This window comes from Dasypus novemcinctus, chromosome 15 (assembly GCF_030445035.2).
Source record: "Dasypus novemcinctus isolate mDasNov1 chromosome 15, mDasNov1.1.hap2, whole genome shotgun sequence".
NCBI lineage: Eukaryota > Metazoa > Chordata > Mammalia > Cingulata > Dasypodidae > Dasypus > Dasypus novemcinctus.
Genome location: NC_080687.1, coordinates 92,457,810 through 92,479,687, shown reverse-complemented (window position 1 = coordinate 92,479,687; position 21,878 = coordinate 92,457,810). Strand labels below are relative to the sequence as shown.

Here is a 21,878-nt window from a genome sequence, read left to right as displayed (position 1 = left end):
TAATTCAATGCCATTATTATTTTTAGTGCTCAAAATGCCCATATCTGGCCAGTGAAGTTCCCCTCCTCCTTGACCCGTGTGGAGCTGGCCCATGCGCGGTGCTTATGTGCACGGGGAGCGCCCTGCCACGCAGGGGTGTCCCCGCGTGGGGGAGTCCCACGCACAAGGAGTGTCATGCCACGCAGGAGTGTCCCCGTGTAGGGGAGCCTCACGCGCAAGGAGTGCGCCCCGTAAGGAGAGCCGCCCAGTGGGAAAAAGTGCAGCCTGCCCAGGAATGGCGCCGCACGCACGGAGAGCTGACACAGCAAGATGACGCAACAAAGAGAAACACAGATTCCTGTGCTGCTGACAACAACAGAAGCGGGCAAAGAAGAAGACACAGCAAATAGACACAGAGAACAGACAACCGGGGGGGTGGGTGGGGGGGAGGGGAGAAAAATAAATAAATAAATAAATAAATAAAGACTTTCACTGGAGTCCTTTAGAAAAATGAAATTCAATCAGATAGAGTGAAAGCCACACAGGCCAGAAGCTGAAAATCAATGGAACCCGACAGAGAACCCAGACAGGAGAGGCCGCCAGTGCATGGCCATGTGACAGAGGAGCCCAGGGCCAGGACCCCAGCAGCCAGCCCCAGAACACCAGTCTTCTGGAAGAAAGCACTGCCTTGGTGATGCCTTAAAATAGACTTCTAGCGTCAAAACCAATGAACCTCTAAATTTGCATTGTTTAAGCCAACCCACTGCATGGTATTTACTATTAATATAACAATGAGGAAACTAAAACAATATCTCATCAGTATGAGTACTTTCTCACTTTCTGACACAAGATCTCATTGCACTTTGTCTACACTAAGCAGAGAAACTCTAATAATTTTAAAAATTAGATCTGAGTGAGCACGTGGCATACTCCTTGCTACTGGGATGTCATTTCTTCTAGCCCCTTTCAGTGGACATATCTTATGCATAGGACAATGAGCAGTGCAACTTTTACCCAGATACATATTTAAATCCTGAGTTCATACTGATACCTCCAATTCAAAATCCAAAGCCACAGGATTCATTCTAGCATTTCTTTTTGCATATTTCTATATTTGTCTCCCACAGTGAGATAGAGCATCAATATATTTTCTCATTTATTCTATTCTATAATATACACATTATAAAATAGTAAGATTTAGACTGACACATCTGTACCAGCAACAGACCTTTTAAGTAAAGTTCAAGATTTCTTTACAGTACCTTTTTTTTTAAAGATGTATTTATTTATTTATTTCTCTCCCCTCCACCTCGGTTGTCTGTTCTCTGTGTCTATTTGTTTTTATTTTTTTTTTAAAGATTTATTTATTTATTTAATTCCCCCCCCCTCCCCTGGTTGTCTGTTCTTGGTGTCTATTTGCTGCGTCGTTTCTTTGTCCGCTTCTGTTGTCGTCAGCGGCACGGGAAGTGTGGGCGGCGCCATTCCTGGGCAGGCTGCTCTTTCTTTTCACGCTGGGCGGCTCTCCTCACGGGCGCACTCCTTGCGCGTGGGGCTCCCCCACGCGGAGGACACCCTTGCGTGGCACGGCACTCCTTGCGCGCATCAGCGCTGCGCATGGCCAGCTCCACACGGGTCAAGGAGGCCTGGGGTTTGAACCGCGGACCTCCCATATGGTAGACAGACGCCCTAACCACTGGGCCAAAGTCCGTTTCCCTCTGTGTCTATTTGCTGCAACTTGTTTCTTTGTCTGCTTCTGTTGTTGTCAGCAGCATGGGAGTCTGTGTTTCTTTTTGTTGCGTCATCTTGTTGTATCAGCTCTCTGTGTGTGCAGCACCATTCCTGAGCAGGCTGCACTTTCTTTCATGCTGGGCGGCTCTCCTTACGGGGCACACTCCTTGTGCGTGGGGCTCCCCTATGCAGGGGACATCCCTGCGTGGCACGGCACTCTTTGCGCACATCAGCACTGCGCGTGGGCCAGCTCCACATGGTTCAAGGAGGCCCGGGGTTTGAACCATGGACCTCCCATGTGGTAGACGGACGCCCTAACCACTGGGCCAAGTCCGTTTCCCTCTTTATAGTAACTGTAGAAGTACTGACCACTTCTAAACGACATGCAGTCAGAGCACTGTGTTCAAAAATTATTAGAAAAAAAGAAAAGTGAAAAAAATGATTAGAATTAATTTGCTTTTCAATAGGCTTATGTTATCAATTTAACATAATTGTTAGATCTGTTATTTTTATTGGCATCAATTTCAGGGTTGTTTTTTTAAATCCTTTTTTTGTTTAATTTCAGTTTTTCAATGTATAAAACAGTCACATGATCCAAAATCTAATCTTATCAAAGTTATATTCAGAGAGGTCTTACTCCCATTCCTATTTCCTCCAATCCATTCCTTCCCACCTCATCAATAACCATTTTCATTAGTTTCTAGTTTATTCTTCCACCTCCCCCAAATTAAAAATGTGTGTTGGGGAAATGGATGCAGCTCAGTGGTTGAGTGCCTGCCTCCCACATATCAGGTCCCAGGTTCAATCTCTGGTGCCTCCAAAAAATAATAAAATATTATTATAATAAAATAAATTATTTTTTAAAAAAGTATACATGTATACAAATATATATATTCGTTAACTGCCTAAGAAATTACCCCAAAGTTAGCTGCTTAAATAACAAGCATTTATTGACTCACAGGTTCTGTGGGTTGGAAATCAGGAGTAGTTTTGTGGGGGGCCTCTGCACAGGGTCTTGGGGCTGCAGTCAGCACTCAAGGTGTTAGCTGGGGCTGTGGCATCCCAAGGCCACCTGCAGGGGGAGGGGGAGGGGGAGGGGGAGGGGGAGAGGGAGGGGGAGGGAAGATGACGTTCAGCCACTGAGCCACATTGGCAACCCTGAGTTGGTTTCTTCATTTGTTTGCTTGTTGTTTGTTTTTGTGTTTTTTTTTAACTTATTATTTTTTATTTATTTCTCTCCCCTTCCCATCCCCCTCCCCCCACCCTGGTGTCTGCTCTCTGTGTCCATTCGCTGTGTGTTCTTCTGTGTCCACTTGTATTTTTGTCAGCAGCACCCGGAATCTGCATCTCATTTTGTTGCGTCATCTTGTTGTGTCAGCTCTCCGTGTGTGCAGCGCCATTCCTGGGCAGGCTGCACTTTTTTCGTGCTGGGCGGCTCTCCTCACGGGGTGCACTCCTTGCGTGTGGGGCTCCCCTACTCAGGGGACACCCCTGTGTGGGACAGCACTCCTTGTGTACATCAGCACTACGCGTGGGCCAGCTCATCACACGGGCCCTGGATTTGAACCTTGGACCTCCCATGTGGTAGGTGGACACCCTATCTGTTGGGCCAAATCCGCTTCCCTGTTTGTTTTTTGTTTTTAGGAGGCACCGTGGACCAAACCCGAGACCTTCCATGAGGGAAGCAGGCGCTCAACCATTTGAGCCACATCCACCCCCCCTGTGACTACTTTTTTGAATGGGCCCCAGGTTCCAATCAATTTCCTGTGCTGTGATGGGCAGGATTCTAAGCTGGCCACCAAAGATTTCTGGCCCCTGGTGGACATACACTTTGTCCTTGTGATTCAAACACTAATCTAGTGATACTGGTGGGGGCATGTCTTCAGGGTAAATTCCTAGAAGTATAATTACTGGGCTAAAGGGTGTTTTTGTTTGCCAAAGGGTTGCTGATGCAAAGTACCAAAAATGTATTGGCTTTTGTAATGGGGATTTGTTTGAGGTAAAAGCTTACAGTTCCAAAGCCGGGCAATATCCACATCAAGACACCATCAGAGGTGCTTTTTCACCAAAGTCAGCTGCCACATGGTGAAGTGAGATGGCTGCTGATCTCGGCAGAGATCCCTGCTCTGCCCTCCTCTCCTGAATCTGCCGACTCCCAGAACTCAGCTGTGGGCAACCAGGCGCAGGGCTTGGCTCTTTCCGGGCCTCTCTCTCTGTCTCAGCTGCTCCACTTTCTTCCCAAGCTCAGCTGTAAGCTATCAGGCATGTGGCTCATCTCTCCGTGGGCCTCAGTGCTTCCCTACCGCCCCCCTTTCTAGTTGCATCATTGTCTTTTTTAGGGCGTTGCTGCACCAGCAGGGGACTTGTGCCTCTCCACACAGGTCTGGGGCGGCTTTTTTCTTTTTTTTACCAGGAAGTACTGGGGATTGAACCCAGATCCTCCGTAAATGGGAGCTTAATTGCTTGAGCCACAGCCACTCCCGGCCTCAGCATTTTGAGCCTCTCAGGACTTCTCTCCTCAACCCAGTTGTTGGCAAAACTGGAGTCCTCTCTCACATGGCAGGAGCAAATATGGCGGCTTCCTTCTCCTGTGCCTCTCTCTCTGTGTCTCTGTTTATATCAGACCCAGCAAGAGGGCAGAGACTCAGCCGGAGTCATGCCTCACGACCTAGTCCAATTGACAGCCCACAAGAATGGATTAGCTCACAAACATAATCTTTCTCTTTTGGGGATTCATATAAGTAATTTCAAACTGCCACAAAGGGTAAAAGCATATATAAAAATTTGTTCCTTTTTAGTGTCTACATGGTACCAGGTCTACTCCAGGAATCTTTGCGTTCAAGCCAGAGAGGTGCTACTTCCCCTTGATAGACGAGGGAACAGAGCAGGGTCAGCGGAAGGCACTGGTTCAGGGCTTCTAGATTCTTGGCTTATGACGCATAAAAGAATTTAAGGACATGCCATAGGTTAGGCAAGGGAGTGAAGAGTTTATTTAAAAACAGAAAAGAGTGCACAGTCCTAGACATGCGCTGTGGCCATGCTGCAGAGTGGGTGTATGTGGGGGGGGCCCCAGCTTAGGCCTTTCAAGACTTTTCCTCCTCCCCCTTCATAGCGTTGGGGAGGGGCCCCAGCTGTTCGCTGTTCTGACTGGTTGCCTGTTAGCTGTCAGGGGTCCAATGGGAAGGACTTTTGTTTGAAGGTATGTGGGGCTTCCCCTTGACCCTGGAATGGGATCAAGGGTGGAATCTGGGTGCCTAAAGGATCTATATATAGGAAAGGAGGATCCAAATGGGATCTTTCTGGCAGCCTCTCCTCAGGAGGTTTCTGGGAGGGGGTCTCATGGCCACGTGATCTGTCGGCCATATTGTCTGCCGGCCATGTTGTCTGCCGGATCTTCAGCTGTGACCCAAGTCTCTCCTTTCCCTGTACTAACCTGCCTCATCAGGAGGCAAGCAGCTTGCTACGAACCAGAAATCAGGGCCATCTCACGCTGTTTGGGCCAGTTTTAGGTATCACCTGCATCCTGGCTGTGGCAATTTGAGATTATTTATGAATTCCAAAAAAAGGTATAGATTGTAAACTGGTCTGTTTGTATTGTATTAGATTCAACGGAGATGTCTTTGATTAAATTATGTTAAGATTAGGGCTTTGATTTGATCATGTCATTAGGGAGTGCAGGGTTGAATCCCTACCCTCTTAGTGGGCTGATAAAACAGATCCTTGCAAGGAAGGAGATATACAGAGAGGGTACACAGGAGAAGAATACAGAGGACTAGAGACAGCTCAGTAGACCTGGCAGAGGCCCCAGGAAGAGAAATGAGCTTGACAGTCTACAGCTGACTGTGTGAAGAGACCAGAGCAGCTGAGCCTGGAAAGAAATGAGCCCCAGGGAGAGAGACGAGACTTATGCCAGCCCACAGCTGAGATGAGAAGAAGCTGGGACCACGGAGCCTTAAGAGGAAGAAGGAAGGCTGAACCCTCACAGTCATCACCTGCCATCTTGCTTCAACATGTGACAAATGACTGGGTAAGAAAGTACCTCTTATGGTACTTGAGTTGGACTCTTTAGAGCCTTGTGACTGTAAGCTTCTACCCCAAATATCTCCCTTTATAAGAGCCAACAGAGTTCTGGTACTTTGCATCAGCATCCCTTTTGGCTGACTAATACACTGGCTGTAAAAACAAATCTGTTTCCATCCTGGAGGAAAGTCATTGGAATCCTTTCCTCTCTCAGGCAGGGCAATAAGTACACGGCTTTTTCTACTGCCATTCTTGCCTCACCAAGTCCTTTCCAGACTCATGACTTGGAGGCACATTCATGCAAAGAGACTGGATCCCCTTTCTTATATATAGATCCTTTAGGTACCAAAACTCCACCCTTACCCTCTGCCCCATGAGCCTGTACTGACACATAAGTAATTCTTAGTAAAATACAGGAATCTCCAACGCTCTAAGTTTCCTCTATCATCTAAAACATTTTGTTCAAATGTGGAGTCCCTATAAAATAGATAGCAGTACTTGATGGCAGTGCCCATGAAGAAAATGTACACCGAATTTGAGGACCCCTGCAATAACTTGCCTCCCCCCCAAGTGTCTTGGTTTGCAGGTTGGAAACCACAGCTCTATGGAATATACTTCGATTACATCATCAAAACCAGTTTAGAAACAACAATGATAACAAAAAAGGAGATGTAAGACAAGAAACATATCTACCACCGAGTGCCAGTCCCTGCTGAACACAACTTCATTCTCATCTGTTCTTCGCCTTCAACTTTTCCCCCGCACCAGGTCTTTGTGTCTGTGTTTTAACCTGACCTCTGTAAACACACCCGGGTGGCAACTTGGAAAGGTGTCATGAGCTAAGAATTTGCATTTGGAAAATCTAGGGTTGTACTCAGTCCTGGGCGTATCGTTTTTACCTCTGTGCCCCCTGTTAAGTACTTAGTTGAAGTCTCCAAGTCTGATTCCTCGATTCTCGGTGCTCCCCAGCATCCTCAGGGCTGAGGACAAGCCCTCAGCCTGGCATCTAAGGCATCCTGCCTCAGGGCCCCACAGGAATCCAACTTCCCATCTTCCTCCCCCATTCACCTGCCGCTCAACCCTGCATTCTAAATTCCTGCCAAGTAGACACTTTCGGAGTAGCTGGATTTTTGGAGTTCTTTCCATTCAGGGCTTTTTTTTTTTTTAAGATTTATTTTTCATTTATTTCTCTCCCCTTCCCCTTCCCCCCCCTTTTCTGCTCTCTGTGTCTGTTTGCTGTGTGTTCTTCTTGTGTCTGCTTGTATTCTTGTCAGTGGCACCGGGAATCTGTGTTTCTTTTTGCTGCGTCATCTTGTTGTGTCAGCTCTCCGTGTGTGCAGCACCATTCCTGGGCAGGCTGCGCTTTCTTTCACACTGGGCAGCTCTCCTTATGGGGCGCAGTCCTTGTGTGTGGGGCCCCCCTACGCGGGAGACACCCCTGTGTGGCACGGCACTCCCTGTGCACATCAGCACTGTGCGTGGGCCAGCTCCACACGGGTCAGGAGGCCCTGGGATTGAACCCTGGACCTCCCATGTGGTAGGCAGACGATCTATCCTTTGAGCCAAATTTGCTTCCCGTCAGGCCTTTTATTAACCCAAGATGAATGCTACTGTTTAGAACAGTGAGCGGCCACAAAGCCATAAACCAACCCTACATTCTATGAGGTGGACTGCACCAATATTAGGGAAAAACGGGGCTTCAGGAACCATTCTAGATGTACCTTGTGACCTTGACGCAGCTCTTGACCTTGAGTCACATCATTACCTTGAACCGCCTTGTAACCTTGACCCACCTTATGACCTTGACAGTTTTAAGTTTGTCCTCTGAAGCAATGATTAAGAGCATATGCTTTGGCATCAGCTAGAGTTTAGTAAATGTGAGTTCAACCACATTGAGAGGCAGGAACGGGGCTGATACATTGTGATATGGCCCTACGTCTTGTCGGGAAATGTCTTGGCTTTTTCCAGACGCTTGGTGCCATGAAGAACTGAAGGCTTGAATCAGACCACTTTTTAGGACTTCAGTGGCTGGTGGAGGAAGAGGGCGGTATCCAGCAGAGTTGCCTGGTCACTTACCCCTCCCCTTGGCAAGGTGGAGCAGATGTGTGTGACCACCAGGCCTAACACAGCGTAGACTCCCAGTAAAACTCACAGCTGATGTCCTGAGAATGAGCCAGTAAAATTCTTTATCACTGAATCTTAAGCAGTGGCTCTTAAGTAGGGTCGATTTTGCCCCCAGGGGACACTTGGCAATGTCTGGAGACATTTTTGATTGTCACCACTGGAGGTTGCTCCTGGTGTCTAGTGGAAAGGGGCCAGGGAAGCTGCTAAACATTCTATAATGCACAGGACAACTCCCCACAGCAAAGAATTATCTGGCCTAAAATGGCAATAGTTCTGATATCTGAGAAACCTGACCTGGAGTCATGTCACCTTTGTTTTTCTTGATTACAGATGTTTTATTAGGAACATATCCTTCATGTAAGCCAGTGAATAGCTGTACTGAAATTCTTGCAGCTCCCCAAAGGTGTCACTACTCCCTTTCACCTCTGGGAGTTCTGTGCATGCTAAGCTGTATCCACTGAGTTCTTGCTAACTCCTTCTCATCCTTCAGGCCTTAGTTTGGATATTACTTCTTCCAGGAAGCTCTCTGAATCCCTAAAAGCTGGGTGCCTACTTCCTGTTATCAAAACAGTTGCCATGCTCTGATAGAATGAACGGTCTCCTGGTCAGTTTTCCCACTGGATGGTAAGCTCCTTTTAAAGTTATTGTAGTAACCTATGCAACATAAAATTTGCCATCTTAGCCATTTTTAAGTATACAATTCAATGGTACTAATTACATTCACAATTCTGGGCTACCATCACCACCATCCATTGTCAAAACGTTTTCATCCCTCCCAGCAGAAACTCTGTACCCCTTAGGCAATAACTCCCCATTCCCTCCCTCCCTGACCCCGCTTGGGGTGGGTCCTGTCCTGCTCACTCATGTATTCCCTCTGTTTAGCACTGGACCTAACCTATGGTTGGCTTCCAAGAAATATAAACACATTAGAAGGGTTTCCATCATTTAGGAGCTGGGCAGGAAGCTGGAAGACTTCTTCAAATGATCCATCCACTTGCCGTCGACACTGCAGAGGTTGTGAGCCCTGCTCAGAGAATACCCGCTTCCTTGGGTGTGTCCACATAGAGAAAATGTTACAAACCACAGCGCAGGGAATCTCAAATGAGGTCTGCTGATCCGCATTTGAAGAGTCAGGTTATTTCATTTTATGTTACTCTGTTTTTAATTCCTTTTTATTTTCCTCCAGCCCAGGAAGTCCATAGACTATAGCCCAGGGACTCCATCTGCCCTGCCACGTTAGAGCTAAGAATGTGTTTTACATTTTTTAATGGTTATATTTTAAAATGTTATATAAGTTCCTGCATAATAGCCTCACATTTGCCTCTTGGCCTGCCAGATGAAAACATTCCCATGGAGGGGAACCAGAAGCTCCTCAATGGGAACCCAGAAGAGAAAGAAAAAAACCTTGCTTAGGAGTGGATGTGGCTCAAGCCGTTGAACAGCCACCTCCCACAAGGGAAGTCCTGGGTTCGGTTCTAGTGCTTCCTAAAGAAAAAACAAACCAACAATGAGCAGACAACAAGCAAAACAACAACAACAACAAGCAAAACAAAAAATGAGCAAACTATTGAGGGAGCCATCTGGGGCTGGGGTGGAGAGGACATCACCACATGATAGGAAAGCCAAGGAAATCCTAGTGAAGTAAATAAATATACCCGTAGTTTTCCACCATCCTCATTGGCAACCCTTCTCAGTCTCCTTCACTGACTCCTTCTTCTACCAGAACTCTAAGCATTGGAATGTTCTAGGACTCCATCTTGAGCCATTTCTCTTCTCCAGTCCTCTCCCTAATGGTCTCACCTAGTTCTACAGTTCTGAATACCAGCTGTATTAGTTAGCCAAAGGGGTGCTGATGCAAAATACCAGAAATTGGTTGGTTTTTATAAAGGGTATTTATTTGGGGTAGGAACTTACAGATACCAGGCCATAAAGCATAAGTTACTTCCCTCACCAAAGTCTATTTTCATGTGTTGGAGCAAGATGGCTGCTGAAGTCTGTGAGGGTTCGGACTTCCTGGGTTCCTCTGGGCTCAGCTCCTCTGTTTGCTCCACAGGCTCAGCTATAGACTATGAGGCTCTCTAGGCTTTGTCTCTCTCCACAAGGTCAGCTATAGACCACCAGGCAAATGGCTCTGTCTCTTTCCCCGGGGCTCCAGCTTAAGACTTCAGCATCAAACTCCAGCATCGAAACTCCAACATTAAGAACCCTCAACTCTGTCCTTTGCCATGCCTTTTATCTGTGAGTCCCCACCCATCAATGCCCTAATGACATAGTCCAATCAAAGCCCTAATTGTAACCTAATCATGCTCAGGTACAGACCAGTTTACAAACTTAATCCAATATCTATTTTTGGAATTCATAACCATATCAAACTACTATACCAGATGATGATTGTATATCTCTAGCTCTAGCTTTGTTTTCTTTGCCACTCCAGACCCACATATCCAACTGCCTATGTGATATCTACTCTTGGATGTAAATAGCCATCTCAAATTTAAGAGACTTCCTTGGCGGCAGACTTGGCCCAGTGGTTAGGGCATCCGTCTATGACATGGGAGGTCCATGGTTCAAACCCCGGGCCTCCTTGACCCTTGTGGAGCTGACCCATGTGCGGTGCTGATGCGCGCAAGGAGTGCCCTACCACGCAGGGGGATGCAGGGATGTCTAGGGGAGCCCCATGCACAAGGAGTGCACCCTGTAAGGAGAGCCACCCAGCGTGAAAGAAAGTGCAGCCTGCCCAGGAATGGCGCTGCCCACATGGAGAGCTGACACAAGATGATGCAACAAAAAGAAACACATATCCCCATGCCACTGACAACAACAGAAGTGGACAAAGAAGACACAGTGAACAGACACAGAGAACAGACAACTGGGGGTGGGGAAGGGGAGAGAAATAAAAGAAAAAAAAGATTCTCTTCTGATAAACCCAAAATAAGAACAAGGCCTAGAGCAACTTTGTGCCTGGGAATTTCCTTCTGTCAGCCTTCATGTTACTCAAATGTGGCCAGTCTCGAAGCCAAACTCAGCATGTAAATGCAATGCCTTCCCCCCAGCGCGGGACATGACACCCGGGGATGAGCCTCCCTGGCAACGAGGGACCACTATCAACTACCAACTGATGATGCAACTGGAAAATGACCTTATACGGAAGGTTCAATGCGGATCAGCAGAATATCCATGTCTATATAAAATACCATGACTTTAAAATGCTGTTTGACCTAAAGTAAGGGGGAAATGGAAAGGAGAAATGAGTTTATATGGCTACGAGTTTCTAAAAAAGAGTCTGGAGGCTGGCAGAAGGTTTGCCCTCATGCACAACTGAGCAGAGTCAGAGAGACAGATAAAGCAGATACAACCCCCAGATATTGGTTCCTTTGAGGGCTAAAGAGACCCATGGGAGTTATGGTCATGGCCGATGGGGTTAACTACCAGGGCAGATGGCCCCTCTTTGGAAATGGTGTTTATGTGTGATGAATCTGGACTCAGATGGGATCTCCCTTCATAAGACTTTCATGCTAATGTGCTGGAGGTGCAGTTAATGTTGGGGTTTAAGATATATTTAGGGGATTTGAATCTCTGGACTGACAATGTGATAGCCAGGTCCTGAGCCTCAACAGACTCCAGCACCTACAATCTGATCTATTGGACTTACCACACTCAGCTAAGATGGAGTTGAAGAAGGACAACCACCACACCATGGAGCCTAGAGTGATTACAACTGAAAATGGGAGGATTGCATCCAGCATCCAGGTGGAATCTGACCCTCCTCTTGACATAGAGGTGCAATGGACACAACCAATCCAATGTCCACATAGAAGAGGTGGCATTGGATTGGGAAAAGTGGACATAATGGACAAAGGGTATGGGGAAAGGCAGGAAGAGATGAGAGGTGGAGGCGTCTTCGGGACATGGAGCTGCCCTGGATGGTGCTTCAGAGGTAATCACCGGACATTGTAAATCCTCACAGGGCCCACTTGATGGAATAGAGGAGAGTATGGGCCATGATGTGAACCAATGTATATGAGGTGCAGAGGTGCCCAAAGATGTACTTACGAAATCCAATGGATGTGTCATGATGATGGGAACGAGTGTTGTTGGGGAGGGGGGAGAGGGGGGGTGGGGGTGTGGGGTTGAATGGGACCTCACATATATATTTTTAATGTAATATTATTACAAAGTCAATAAAAAATAAAAAAATTAAAAAAAAAAAAAAAGATTCTCTTAATTTTGTTCTTGAAGCCTGTTCCATCCCTAGTCTTTCTCTTAGTAAATGTCACCATCATCTATTCCAGCTCAAACCAAACAGCCAAGAATTATCCTTGATTTCCCGCTCATTTTCATGTTCAGTATCCACTCTTTAAGCCCTGCTGTCTCTACCTTTACAATACATTTCAAATCTGATCACTTTTCTCCATCAACACCACTACCACCCTTGCCTAAACCACCGTAATCTCGTATGTAGACACCTGCAATAACTAGCCTTCCTGCTTCCACTCCTGCCAAATTTACGTCAGGCCACCCTCCCTCACTTACGCACCAGTCAGTGGCATTTGCTAGGAAGAGAGCAGGGGAAGGCATTACTGCTTGTGAGCGTATTATCCAGAAGTGATACTTTTCCAACACCTCTGACACTTGAAGGTGACAAAGGATGGGGCCTTTTTTATGAGTGTTTCTCCAATGGGAGTCTGTGACCCTGGCTCTGGTTTCCTCCTACCAACCTAGTAAATGCTTTTGCACTCAGGGTCTTCACATTTATTAATCCCTTTTTCCAGAAGGCTCTTCTCTCTCCCTTCTCACAGTTGCTTCTGTTCATCTTTCAGGTCTCAGACCAAACGTCACTTCATCAGAAATGCCTTTCAGGATGCCTCGTTCTGAAGTAGCATCCCTTCTAATTATTCTCCATTCCCTTATATGTTTATTGCCTACAGAGCTCTAATGAAAACCTGAAATTATGTTGCTTATTTGTTTATTGTTCTGTCTCCCTGTGTATTCGTCTGGACTGGCTAATGAGTATAAAAGACAAGTCCATTATCTCAATGGCTTAGCAGAGAACAGTTTATCGTGCTCTCTCTCACCCACACCAGTCAGGATGGTAGAGTGGCTGTTCTCCATAGAGTCATCAGGGACCAAAGGTCCTTCCTGGCTAGGTATGGTATGATACTTTGATAATAATTTTTCCTCAAATTTAAGGCACTGCTTCATTTTCTTCTAGCTTCCAGTGCTGCTATTGAGAAGTTCAAAGTGTCTGTGATTCCCAACCTTGAATTTGTAAGCTCATCCCCTCTCCTATGTAGGCTTTTAGGATCTTCTCTTTATTCTGGGTGTTCTGGAATTAAACCAGGATGCAGCCATCTTCGTATATGGCCCCCAAAGTCTCTGCAGAAGAGGAAGAGATAGAGCATGGAGAAGGCACACTTGCTCTTTACTGCTCTGCTCACAATCCATTGGCAGGAACCTAAATACAAGGATGCTGGCCTAATTGTATGTTTTGGGGGAGAAAATGGAGTTTGGTGAGCATTTGGGCAGTCACTGCCCTACCACATGGTGGAATGTAGTGCCGTGAGGGCAGGGGTCTTGTTCTAATCGCTGCCGTATACCCAGCACCTAGCTGAAGAGGCTGCCAGTGGATAGCTGTTGGATAAATGGATGACCTGTTCTCCTAAGTCCACTCTTTCTCCCTCACCCATTCTCCACAGCGTGGTCCGGGTGATTGAAATAAATTCTTCCTACTGTTTGAAAGTCTTTCATAGTTTTTCATTGTACATAGCACAAAACTCTAAATCCTGAACAGCTGGACTGACCTCTCGTTGCTTTCTCCTTCTTTACCAGTTGAAGTCCAACTAGGGGATAACTTTCAGTTCCGATGTGCCAAGCTCTTCTTCATCCCAGTTACACGCAGGTTGTCCTCTCACTGCCGGGTGTGCTCCCTCTTTCCTCAGCCTGACATTTTCTCATCCATTTTGTCCCAGGTCAAATGTTGCTTCCTCCAAGAGGCCCACTGTGGGCCCCCAAAGATGTCTACGTCTTTGCTGGAACCTGCGAATATCTTATAGACTATGACAAAGGGGAATTAAGGTTGCAAATGGAGTAGTTAGCTGACCTCAAAAGAGGGAGATTATCCTGGATTATCCAGGTTGGCCCAAAGAAATCACAAAGGTCCTTAAAAGTGGAAGAGGAAGACAGTAGACTTGGAGAAGGTGATGTGACTGTGGAATCAGGTTGGGATGATGTGATATGAGAAAGAATCAAACGGCCATTGCTGACTTTGAAGATGAAGATGGATGGGGGTCATGAAACAAGGAGTGTGGGTGGCCTCTAGAAGCTGGTAAAAGCAAAGAAATAGATTCTTCCTTGGAACCTCCAGAAAGGAACACCATCCTGCCAACACCTTGGTTTTAGCCCAGAGAGACCCATTTTGAACATCTGCCCTAAAAAACTGTAAGCTAAATGTGTGTTGTTTTAAGCCAAAGTTAGTGGTAATTTGTTATAGCAGCAGTAAGAAACTAATACACTACCACCCCTGGCTTCCTGATTCTCCATTTTCCCACCACGTAAATTGGGTCCACCTCTTAGTTCCTCTCACAACAAGCCCTCTATTTTTCTCCCCTGGCTGGTGTGAATCTCAGGCAGGTCCATGCTTGTGCTTTCTGGGACATACTCTGGGGAAACTGACCCTCGCTTCACTTAGTCTCATCTTAAATGCTTAGGAATGTGGGAATTCCCCCCAGTTATTTACACCTGAGGAGTGGATGGACAGAACAGTCAGGCAGCAGGGGCAACAAACAAAGGATAAACACTTCCATGAAAATGGCTGAGAGAGTCCCTCATACCTGGCTGAATCCTCTCACTCCACAAGGATCTGGTGTCCAGACAGTGTGAACTTTAATGAATGACTTATCTTCTTGGTAATCCTCAGTTTCCTTCCTAGTAAAATAGATGCCCATACTTTCTTCCAAGGACTTTTGTATGAATTAGAGGAAATAAGTGAAATAATTAACATCGTGCCAGCATATAATAGACATTATTGCTATTACTGTGATCACCACCACCAGCATTTTTCCAAGAGTCTCTTTCTTGTAATATACAAAGGCCCACTCCATTTAGGCAGAACTCTTCTTGCTAAATAGTCAGTCTTCAGATATCTTGGGAGTTTTGTCCTGAGGTCTATGATCACTACCTTTGAATAATTTATGTCAAGTAATGCAATTTCAAAAATCCCATTTTAACACAAATCAAAATAGCTACTTAAGGGGAGCAAATGTAGCTCAGTGGTTGAGCACTTGCTTCCCATGTGCAAGGTCCTGGGTTCAATCCCCAGGACTTCCTACGAAGAAAAAAAAGAAACAGCTACTTGTTGTAATGGCTAGTTATTGTCTGTGGGACACTGTGACAGTTGGAGATCATTTTATGAATCCTAAAAAGAGAAAGATTATGTTTGTAAACTGATCTATTCAGCTGAGGTGTCTTTGATTAGGTTCCCTGTTAAGATTAGGGCTTTTGATTCAACCACATCAGCAGGAGTGACTCAGGCTGAGTTCCTGCCCCCTTGCTGGGTATAATATAAATGGACACTCAGATAGACACACAAGAAGAGAGAGCTCTGTCATTTTTTATTCTGCCATGTGACAGAAAGAAGGCGGCTCTGATATAGGAGGCCCAGAAAGAAACAAGCTCTGCACCAGGAGAGAGAGGACTACAGGGTCATTTAAGCATGAAGCCTCAAGAGGCTGGGTCCATGGAGCTCAGGAGGAAGAAGGAGCTCAGGGGGAATGAGAGAACAGGCAGACGGGAAGCGGCTGTGGCTCAACTGATTGGGCTCCTGTCTACCATATGGGAGGCCCTGGGTTCGCTTCCCAGGGCCTCCTTGTGAAGGCACGCTGGCCCGTGCCTGTGTAGAGTTGATGACCCACACCCACGGAGAGGTGACGACCCACGTCCATGGAGAGCTGATGGCCCATGCCCATGGAGAGCTGATGGCCCACGCCCACGGAGAGGTGGCGGCCCACAACCATGGACAGCTAATGACCCACGCCCATGGAGAGCTGATGGCCCACACCCATGGAGAGCTGATGGCCCACGCCCACGGAGAGGTGATGGTCCACAACCATGGACAGCTGATGACCCACGCCCACGGAGAACTGGCACAGCAAGATGACACACAAAGGGAGACAAGCAGACACAGAAGAACACACAGCGAATGGACACAGAGAGCAGATAGCAAGCAAGTGGCAAGGGGGGATAAATAAATTTTTAAAAAGAATAAAATTAAAAATAAAATCTTAAAAAAAGAAGAGAGAGACCAGGCAGAGATCTCCCGCCATCTTGCTTCAACACATGGCACTGACTTTGGTTGCATGCACCTCTTCTGGGGCCTTGAGTTGGACTTTTCACGGCTTTGGGACTGTAAGCTTTTATCCCAAATAAATACCCTTTATAAGAGCCAACAGATTAGTCTGCATCCACAGCCCTTTGACAGACTAATTCAGACAATAAGAAAACAAATCATTTCATCATGTTAAAAAAATCAATCTGAGCCTTCCCTGGAATTGCCTACTTGTTTTTTAAGCCAATCATTTAACTGACTATTTTACTCCTCAACCTTCTCTGTTGCCTTCATGTACACACTGTTTAATACAAACTACCAGACATTAGTCAATCAAAATTAAAGAGGCAAATCGCAGTCTGCAACAGATGGGATAAGTGACTTTTTCCTTGAAAAAGAATTTGGGGAACTATAAGTGCTCCATGACAGCTAATGCTGAGAGACACAAGTATAAAAAGGACAAAACATGTGGCTTCCATGGGATAATTTTAGCCAGAGTATTCTGCAGCCTCGTTGGAAGGGGAAGGGAGGCGAGTCCCCTGGCCTGTGCTTGTGGAGATACCTTGGAATGTTCAAGTTAAGGAAAACTAGGGACAACAAAGCCAGAATGGACACTGTTTTTTCACCACTGGAAAACTGAAAGCTGTCCAGCCCTGGGAGGACTTTCTCCCTGGTTCTTGGAACCTGCTCTTGGCACAGACTGCCATGCTCAATTTTCACTTCTGATAAAGAGAGTCCATGAGCTTAGCACGAAGGCTCTGAACACACCCACGATGCTAGAATCCAGGGAATGTTTGCAGGGCAGGGCAGTGGGCTGAGGACTGAAGCTGGCAAGGAAGAAAAGTCTGAGTAATTCTGATGGCTTTCAAGCTCGTGGAACTGTAACCCACAGCAACAAACACATTTTACATCATGACCCATCACACACATTCACATATAACTGAGGCAACCGTTGCAGCAAAGGATATTTATGCTGCCTACGGTCAGTGCACACTGATATTCATTTTTCTATTCAATTCTATTTCATTTTTTGTTCACACTATTTGTGACCCACTCAATAGAAAACCCACAGCTTGAAAAATACTGGTTATAAAATCCAACCAAATCATACTCATTCTGAGCTTTCGTGTCACATGAGGGGTCCCCGTGGCTGATTCTGTGACAGTGACAGGGGCAGTAATGGGCTTTGCAAATGGAAGTTATTGTAAACAATGAATGGCAGCCTGAGAACGCATCTTGAGGCCTTAGGCTGGAAAGTTCCTCTCCCTACAGATGACTTTCCCCAAAGGAGAAGTTATGTTTTCATGTCAGACTACAGCCACTGGTGGCCTTGTGCATGTACTGGACTTGATCATCTCTTTCCTTTTGTGTGAATTTAATGGCAGTCTGAGCCTCTCTGGTAGGTGGGAGCCCAGTGACTTGAGCCACATCCACTTCCCAATAATATTTTTTATTTTTCATCTATTTTTGTTCACGTTTTTTGCTTTTTTATTGTTTTCTATTTTTCTTTCTTCTTTTTGTTCACTTTTATTTTTATTATTAACATGTATGTATTTTAATGTAAAGCCTGTACACCCATAGCCACCTGAGGTCAGTATAGTAGTATTTAAAGGACAGAGGACACCATCATTCTCAACATTTATATACACTTGTCCAAAAACATATAAGAACATATCCCACCAGAGCCAATGAAAATGTAGAGGGTTGTTTGTTGTTGTTTTATATATTTGTTCTGGTGCTCTGGGTAGTCAAAGCAAAATGCTTTTAGGGCTTTGATCAAATGAATATAAATAACTTTTTTTTTTAAGATTTGTTTTATTCTTATTTATTTCTCCCCATACTCTCACTGTTTGGATTTGCTGTGTCTGTTTGTTGTGTGTTCATCTTCCTTTTAGGAGGTTAGGAGGTACCAGAAACCAAACCCAGGACCTCCTGTGTGGGAGGGAGTTACCTAATTGCTTGAGCTACCTCCAATCCCTGCTTTGTTGTGTCTCTCATTATGGTTTCCTCCTTGTGTCTCTTCTTGCATAATCTTGTTGCATCAGCTTGCTGTACCAGCTCACTGCGTCAGCCCATCGTCTTGCTGTCTTCCTCATCTTCTCTAGGAGGCACTGGATATGAATCTGGGACCTCCTATGTGGTAGGCAGGAGCTCAATTGCCTAAGCCTCATCTGCTTCCCAAAAGATAACTTTTTGAAAACAGTAAAGCAGCCTCAAAAGACAGCCAAGTTGGCCCAGCTCAGCATAAGACCTATACAGAAGCAAGATTATTTATGAATTCCAAAGAGAGATTATGTTTGTAAACAGGTCTGTTCTTCTGGGCATGATACCCTTTGATTGTATTAGATTCAGCTGACATGTCTTTGAATAAAGTATGATAAGATCAGGGCTCTGATTCGACTATGTCAGTAGGTGTAACTCAGGGTTGATTCCCTGGCCCCTTGCTGGGCTATATAAACGGACTATCAGGAATACACAAGCAAAAAACAGCAAAGAAGAACATGCGGAAGAAGAGAGAACTAGGTCGTTTTGGTCTTGCCATGTGACAGAAAGGAGTAGGCTCAGTCAACTAAAGCCCCGGGAAGAGAGAGAGCTCTATGCCAGCCTAGAGCCGAGATGGGAAGAAGCTGGGCCCACGGAGCCTCCAGAGGAAAAAGGAAGGAGAGACCAGGCAGACATCACCCACCATCGTGCTTCAACACATGGTAACAGACTTGGATGAGGAATTAACCTTGAGTTGGACTCTTTAGGGCCTTGTAACTGTAAGCTTTTACCCCAAATAAATACCCTTTATAAAAGCCAACAGCTAGCCTGGTACTTGGCATCAGCACCCCTTTTGGCTACTCCACCCCTGATCCCTCTAAAGAAAAGGCCTCATTGGTCCCCTGAGAGCTAAGAGGCGGGGATCATAAGGCAGCCGTTCAGAACAGCAAACCGCTGGGGCCCCTCCCCAGTGTTAAGCAGCAAGAGGAGGAAAGGTCTACCCGCTCCCCTTGTGCACATCTCTCACCCTGCAGCACACTTGCAACCCATGTCTGGAGTTGTGTACTTATTTCTAGTTTCCTTGTTTCTTTTTTTTTTAAGATTTACTTTTTATTTATTTCTCTCCCCTTCCCCGCTCCCCCCTCCCCCGCCCAGTTGTCTGCTCTCTGTGTCCATTCGCTGTGTGTTCTTCTGTGTCCGCTTCTATTCTTGTCAGCGGCACCGGGAATCCGTGTTTCTTTTTGTTGCGTCATCTTGCTGCGTCAGCTCTCCGTGTGTGCGGCACCATTCCTGGGCCGGCTGCGCTTTTTTCACGTGGGGCAGTTCTCCTTACAGGGCACACTCCTTGCGCGTGGGGCTCCCCTACGCGGGGGACACCCTTGCGTGGCACGGCACTCCTTGCGCGCATCAGCACTGCGCATGGGCAGCTCCACATGGGTCAAGGAGGCCCGGGGCTTGAACTGCGGACCTCCCATGTGGTAGACGGACGCCCTAACCACTGGGCCAGGTCTGCCGCTCCTTCCTTGTTTCTTAATAAACTCTTTACTCCCTTGCCTACCCCATGGCGTGTCCTTAAATTCTTTCATGTGACCTAAGCCAAGAGCCTAGAAGCCCAGGACCCGGAGCAGGCCCCTAGCACCTCCACTAGAGAAACTGGTAAACTAACACACCTTCCTCAGCTTCCCTGCAGCTAAGCATGGCCACAGGCTAGGTCCTGGCCACGGAGACGAAAGGGCAGCTCTTTGTGGGGGTGAAACAGAGGAAGGGATGCAGAAAGCATTTACTTCTCTGTCAAGGGCCGGGCTCAGGGGCAGCGTGGCCGGAACCACCCTTCGCCGTCCTCCTGCTGGAATCCGAGTAGGGCCTGGAGCTGCGGCAGCATCTAAGGATCGCTGACGAGCGTGATCATAGAAGCCCCACCCGCTCAGAATGCCAGGACGGAAAGGTAGAAATAGCCAGGTCCTGCCCTGGCCTGCTTCGCGGAGCTTTAAGCGCGAAGATACAGGGATCTAAGCACATCTGTCACTGCTTGTGGGAAAGAGAGCTCTTATAGTCAGTGCCAGCCCGCAGGCCCTTATCTAGAGGATGGTTCTTCTAGAAAGACATAGCCACATACACAGTGAACGTCTCCCCAAATGAGGAGGTAAGGCGCTAAAGCACTCCGGCTTAGCTGCCCACATAACAGGAGCTCTAAGTAGAGCAGACGCTCCACCAGGGCTGGGGAAAGAAGAAATTCCTCTGCAAAAGAAGAACCGCGCAGCTGGCAGCCAGGTGGTGCTGGGCTGCTCTCACCAGCACCTTCCTTCCCCAGGCCCCGGGCAGTACTTACTTGACGTTTGGGCATAGGGCCACTGCCGTCCACAAAGCACGACCAAACGCCAAAGTTGTTTGGTGCATGCCCTGAATTGACACCTGGATCTCTCCTCTAACTCTGAGTGTTCCAACAGCCTGGGAAAGATTCTGCATCTGGAGCTACCAGCACCTATTTTTCCACCATCACCCTTAGACCTACTCACCTAAAAAAAGAAAACAAGGCCATGGCTGGGGCTTATTGATCCAGTTCAAGAGAATGCCCTGTACACTTTGACATGGTATCTGTTTCCCAGCCTTAAAAAAAAAAAAGCCCTACATCAACAAACAGGATGACCCTTCCCCCAACAGGTCTCCTTAAATTTGACCGGGCTTTCACTAGAGTTCACGGAAAGATGGACACTACGGATGATCAAAGTGCTTTGTATGTAGTGTTCCTTGTCCTCTTTCCATTTATGCTAAAGAAAAAAATCGCGAGGGGAGGGTCAGCGGCGTTTCCCATAATGAGTATGCCATTCGTAGCGTGGTGTGTGTGCTCGATAAATATTAGGTAAATTACCATCAGTAGAGCCAACCTGGAGGTTTGCAAGGTTATTCTGAGAATTGTTTTCTGTCCTTGATTTTCTGTGACAATACCATCGGAACACCATCAGAACTTTCCATGATGAATGTCTCCACGTTGTTGCTCTCACCCACTGAAAATGCTTCAAGTTAAGATAAATCATTACAGAGAAGCAGATGTGGCTCAACAGCTGGATGCCCACCTTCCACATGGGAGGTCCCGGGTTCAGTTTATGATGCCTCCTCAAGAAAATGAGCAAGACAGCGAACTGACATGACAGGCTGGTGCAGCCAGGTGACACCGCAAGATAACACGGCGAGATGACACAATGAAGAGACATATAAGGAAACGCAATGAGAGACGCAATAAGCCAGAGTGGAGGTGGCTCAAGCCACTGGACGCCTCCCTCCCACATGGGAGGTCCAGGTTTGGCTCCTCGTGCCTCCTAAAAAAAGCAGACAGAGAGCAGACAGAGGACACAAACAAAAAGGGGGGTGGAGAGAGAAATAAATAAAATAAATCTTTAAAATTAAATAAATAAATAAAGCCTAACAGCAGACTATTCAGCAGGAATTGGAAGGCGGTGACTTGTCTAATTACAGTGCTTCCACAGTTTCTTGGGAGGAGCGTAAAGGGTCTCTCCCGTCAGAGATAGAGGTATTTCAAATTGCTGATTTCATCCGACTGCAGTTTATACATTTAACTTCTTTTGCAGGCCAGGATTCACTTAATTCTCTGCTCCAGCACACTCAAAGTGAATTTCTACCCTCTGGTGTGACTCCTCAGTCTCATTTCCTTTTGGGTTTGTCAAGTAGAAAATGAAATAGAATCACAAGAAAAAATAAGCCC

The 21,878-nt window shown here is 46.5% G+C and overlaps 1 long non-coding RNA gene across 1 annotated transcript; it reads right to left on the bottom strand.

Annotated features, from left to right (window-relative positions):
- Positions 1-921: 921 nt before the first annotated feature.
- On the bottom strand, positions 922-20,704 carry LOC139436539 (uncharacterized). The gene is made up of 3 exons (XR_011645838.1): positions 20,487-20,704; positions 2,667-2,779; positions 922-2,104 (listed from the first exon to the last, which is right to left on the bottom strand). It is a non-coding gene; the product is annotated as an uncharacterized lncRNA (long non-coding RNA).
- Positions 20,705-21,878: the final 1,174 nt, after the last annotated feature.